We start from the raw sequence: 6,000 nt of genomic DNA on the forward strand, positions 1-6,000 counted from the left end.
AAAGATACTTATATTGACTACATTACCAGTTTAATAAGACCATTTATGCTGTAGTTTTAAGTTTTTCTGTTTACATAGTTTAGTGACAACCATGCATTTTTCCCAGTAGGCACATAGTATTTGCAGTGTTTCATATTTATAAAAAGAAAAACCTTGCATCTTATTTAAATTGAGAATAAAAGTTTGACTATGAATCATGATTTTTGTATGTAGATGGTTGACTTAGTATTTTGTACTTTTCCCAGCTAAAGTGAGCTGCTTTGAGAGAGTGACCACCTTCAAAGTGGCAACAATCTTACTTAAGCAGATCACTGCTTTTGTCTTCTTTCTGCTGGAAAACAGTCAATGCCACCTTAGTTTTCCAACAGATTCAGCTGGCTGCCAGCTCAGAATACCAAGGACTGAAGGACATTTGACTATTATTTTTGTATTTAAATGACATGAATGTAAAGGGGATGCTCAGGGTTGTTTTGGAGCCTGTTGAATTTTTATCTTTTTGCCTGTGATTTTATTTTCTAAATAAATACTTCATGTAGCAATCTTGAATATGTTGAGAAGGAAAATGCCAAACCATTTTGGTAATGAGGTTACTAGTTAAGTTATGTTACGATAGGTGTTAAAGTACAAAAACTTTTTATTTGTTAATTAATCTTGAAGAAACACGTGCCTCAGTTTAGATGTTTTGTCTTATCTTTTCTGCACTAAATACCTGACAGTTTGACCAATCAATGCACCTTTCCAGTGGCAAGACTTGCTTATCGTAAATTATATTGTCACAATGCAAGATTTAGTGACTGTAAAATGGAATAAAGTTTAAAGTTTCAGGGAATGCAAAAGGTATTAACTTAAGAGACAAAACCTTTATTCAATATGCTTTGCTTCATACTGTAAATAGCTTTTTGGCTTGTGAACCTAATTGTAATCTTTCAGGTATTTTTGTACAAATAAGGGACTGATATTCTGTTTCTTGTAATTAGAAATAAACGTTAATACAATGCTATTCATTTTACATGGGAATTTATGTCTTCTTTGGAGTTATGTCTACATACACAAAACATCTCTTGCCTCAATTCTGAGTTATTTGGGGTGAGTTGTCACATTAAAGATCCTTTAAGAGGACTTAAGAGGAAAACAGAATCCACAGGGTATTGTTATTATGGCTGTTCTGCTTTATGATTTCTACTAGGACAGTTTAAAGCAGAGCCTATTCACACGTGGTGTTTGAAGAAAATGCTTTTTGATACCTGGCTATGACATTTACAGTGTTCATTTGGGAAACGCTGCCTAGAATTGGAGCAGCCATTACACCACTAGCATCTTTTGGCTCATAAAACAAAACTAGAGCTCACTGGAAATGTTAACTGTACATAAAGCACTCCATTGGCCTGAGAGTTGGGGAATCACAGCATTTTTTAGTGGAAGTTTTAGAAAACAATTGCTTGCATTCATATGGTCTTTCTTCAGTTGGGTGGAAAAGCACATCTGCACCAAACATGTTTTTTTCTTAAGAAAGCAGTTTCACTGTGGAAGGAGGTTGGGGGTTGGATAGAATAATAAAAGACTGAAAATGTTTCACTTCTTTTGTTCACAATCCTTTCCTGTCCCTGCTTTGCCAGTCCACAGAAGGCAGAGAATGCACCCCACTTAAAGCAGCAGTCACACTGCAGCTTGTGCACGCTGTGCTTTCATGTCAGCTTATATATGCTGCACTAGGACATAACTTCAGTATTACACTTGATACTGTTCAGCATTATGATTAATTCAGCAATATGTAACAGCAAAGTGGTTGTTTTGGGTTTTGATATTGACAAGATTTGTTTCTGTCTTGATACACATGCTACTTTAGAGACCTATAGTTGGTAAGCCCAAAGGTAAATGCTTGGAGTTCACTATGCTGCATGCAGCAAAATCAATTCATGCTTTCTTTGAGTATATTGTGTTTGGAACAGACAAGCAGATGGCACGCCAAAAAAGCAGCAGGTTCGTGAGCAGCAGCTGGGTGCCTGTGCTATCAGAAGAGCCAGCAGGCCCAAATCAGTCAGGGTCAGATATAGCTACATGCTACAGATTTGTATTAACGGCTGCACCTCACGGCTTGCGGTGGTTTTGCATTAGCTGCAGAACAACAGACGGTATCTGACACGATTGGATAATGTCTGATCCCACACAAAGCCATCTAGCATGAAGTTAACGTGGCAAAATGTTTTAAAAGCACTTGGACCTAAGAGATTTTTTTTTTCAGATCAGTGTTTTCAGCATGTGGCTGCAGCACTTTTATCCTAATATACAGAACCCTAAAGCTGAGTTTGCTGTAAAATCAAATCATTGCTTCAGCCTGTACCCACAAATCCACATGAGAAAAACACCATCTTGCCTCATTTCCTTTCAAGCAAGTCAAACTATAGATGACTTTGGGTTTACTTCGGGTTTACAGCTAAGCTAGTGATGCTTTAATTTGGTTTGTTAATGACCAGGTGTCCATTGCTTTGTGTCTCAGGCCTTGTTTGTCCAAAATATTGGAAACTTATGCAACAGTATCAGCAGATGGAGAAGGGAGATATCTTTCTTTGGAATGCCCACATTGCATTAATTTGGCTTGCTTCTACATCCTAACTATCATGTCTTCCTTCCCTAACTTTGAGCCAAATTTAATTAGGATTAGAAAGCTTAATATAGCTGCAACTACATCCAAGAGCTATATGACTTTCATTAGATACTGCAATTACTCACATCCGAGTCTTCCAAATAAATTCATTTGTACAACACTCACATTGTAAACTCTTAGCCCAAATAAATTTTGCACTAATTGCTCACCATTTTGCACAAATACTAGCAGATGTTTTTACAGGAAGGATTATTTTCATCTCTAGACACCGAACTGTGACTAATGGGGTCTTACAACACTTGTTGGTTACCCAGGTTGCATGCTTTGCTCTAATCGGGTGTTTTTCATCTCTTGGCTACACGATTCTGATGCCACAACTGTCTCACAGGAAGGTAAAAGTATAAACACAGCTGCCAACTCTCAGTCAAAGTACAGCCTGGTTTTATAGACTCTGAAGCTCAGCTCAGCTGCAGACAGGAGTGTAACTCTAAGAGAAGAGAGCTCAGGAGAGCTATAAAGGCAGGGAGAAAAATGAAGTGGAGGAAAAGATCATTCTTAGGCAGGACTGTATAGGTTAGGTTGGGGACAATTAGGGGACCCAGTCAGGATACTACTGTCAGCCTTAGTCATTTTCCCCTCCCTTCCCTCAAACTTGTGACAACACTTTTAAATAAAGAATTTTATTTTCCTTTCAAAACACATTCTCCATAGGCTGGAGACTTGCTTTTTTCAGTCATCAAACAGAAAAAATAGCTCTGAAATCTGCATTCTCACAACATGCCCAATCTCAAAATAAACTATCTGTCCACTTGTCATCAAGTGCAAAGGAAGGTAAAAGTGTGGTTCTACCAACAATAATTTTAGGATGAGAATTACTAAGGCAAATGGATAAGTTTAATACCGAAAATCTATTGCTTTATTCCCCCTCAAAGATTTTTTGAGGCACCCTCTTTTGAAATTAAAATATTTTACTTTTCATTTAGCTAGACCTTTTTCAGCATTTGATTTCTCCAATGACTTTTCTTCCTCTGGATATCTGCAAGGTGTTTGTGTGTCCAGCATAGTACTCTCAGAATCAGGTCCAAAGATAAAAGGAAATACAGAAATGAAGCAAGCAGAGAGGATTAAAGCTTCTCAACAATTACCCCACAATGCAGTTAGTCACAAAACAAAACAAGTTAATTATTAAAGTGGGTGGGTGGAAAAAAACATGTAATTTTTCTCCAAAGAGTATGTGGTTTGTCAAAACAGCTGGCCCAACATGGAAGAAAATAGTTGAAGACAAAGTTTGTCTCAAAATATTTATGACGAACTGCCTGACCAAGCCTTTGACCTGCCCTAGAAAAGGGAGCGCTTCAGAGAAGAGAGGAGACATTGCTTCTTCTTTCTTGTATGGGCACCCTCACAAACAAAACTCCACAAGCTGAATGCCTTTGAACGGAGAAGGGAACAGAAGGCCCTGGGCCAGGGGTGGGAGGAGAGGCTTGGGATGTTGTAGAAATGGAAGCAATACGGGAAGAACAGGATGGGCAGAGAAATGATCAGACTAAGATCGCTCAGCAGACTGGCAAGCAGTAACTTCTGGAAAGCAAAGTAATACACTTCCATAAAAACACAGACTGCTGGTGGAGGGTGGGATACAAAGCTTTCAATTACCGTTCCCTTCACTATCAAAGTTACAGCGCACCCCTGAAAAGCACAGGGGTCCAATTCGGCAAAACCAGAGACATTTCTTCCCCAGCTGCCAAGGAAAGCTTCATAGATTTTCCACAAGACATGGCAGGGGATAGAGGCTCACCCAGATTCATTAAAACACAGCCACAGAGAAGAAGCAGCCACCACTTTCCTGCTGGATGGTAACTACAGAAACACCACGAGGAAGTCCATGGGCCACCTGTCACTGACTGCTGGGGTATTACTGAGGGCAAGAATCACTAGTAACAGCCTATACCCATACTCTACCCTACGTATCTGCTGTTCAGTATTAGGTCACGTATTGGGCTAGAAAGATGTTCGGTCTCATCCAAGACAAGTGCTCCCATGAAGGTCCATCTGTTTGAAAAGCTCAGCAATTAGCACCACTTGGTCAAGGAAAGGCAAGGAAAACCTGTGCTACCATTACCGTTGCTCAAAAGACAAATGTACTTGTAGGAACAGCTGAGTAAATGCCACCTTTGCTCCCCACCACCTCAGTGGGAGCTCCTCGAGGGCATGCAATAGCTGTCCTTTAAAACTTCTCAATGTGGGATTTATCATTCAGCTGTTACGGCTCAGTATTGCCCATGGGAGTGTAGTGACGGGCTTTACTCAACCCCCAGGACGGGGCAATGAAAATGGCAGGGACCCAAGCCTTGCTACATCTCATCTTCTGCAACAAGTTCACTCGATGCTGGTCACTCACAAGTGCTGGCAGTCGCGTCAAGTGAAACACGTCCTGAAACACATAGTGAGCCGCGGCCATGTGACATGTGCCACCAGGGTGCTCTCTCTTGTGGCATGACTGATGAAGGCAGTGTTTTCTCCAGGGACCCAGAATTGTTCCAAATAATAATAAACTAAACTAAACTAAACTAAACTAAACTAAACTAAAATAAAATAAAATAAAGAGGGGAAGGAGAGAGAGATGTTGGACACCTCAGCAGAGGGCAGCAGGGCGGGCAGGCGGGTGGCGGCCATTTCCCCCCTCCCCGGGGTGAGCGTGGCTGCACCAGCAGGGGACAGGGGCTGTCCCCACGCAGGGCCCCTGAGGAAAGGAGTAGTATGGTACTAAAGGTGTTGGTTTGCCCTGTTTCTTGAGAATTTTATTATTCTATTCTATTCTATTTTTCTTATGGAGGCAATTGATCTGGGCTGCACCGTCAGACACGCCACCAGTGCAGCCAGTCTAAGGAGATGGCGGTTTTCCCCTCACAGGCACGTTGTTAATGATTAACAATGGGGCCCCCTGTCCAGGAAGGGCGTGGAGGAGGATGCACACAGGGGAGCTTTTACTTTAAATAAATAAATAAATAAAGTTAGACCGTCTCAAAACTCATAGGTTTTGGGTCTCCTCATCCTGCTCGTTTTCCAGTATGTCTCTCTGATTCCTACTGTGAAAAAACGATGGGTAAAACTAGTGAACTTAGTACTGCAGGTGTTTAATCATTAACTCAAAAGTTCAGGGTAAGCTCGATAGCAGTGAAGACTCCATCTTCTCAGGGGTTGTAAAAGTCTAGGAATTTCTTGAGAGTGAAATTCCTTAGCTGTTTGTTGCCATCTCCTTCTCTTAGGATGAGAATGCAAGGAAATTAGGGAAGATAACTGTTTCCAAAGTAGCTGGAAAAAGAGAAATCAGCCAGCAGGTAAGGATAAACTCACTAGCGTTTGAAAGTACAGCTGCCTCTTGCCTTTCACCA

Source organism: Tinamus guttatus, unplaced genomic scaffold, assembly GCF_059628265.1.
Source record: "Tinamus guttatus ecotype Peru unplaced genomic scaffold, ASM5962826v1 Tinamus_guttatus_pri_ptg000535l, whole genome shotgun sequence".
NCBI classification, from domain to species: Eukaryota; Metazoa; Chordata; class Aves; order Tinamiformes; family Tinamidae; genus Tinamus; species Tinamus guttatus.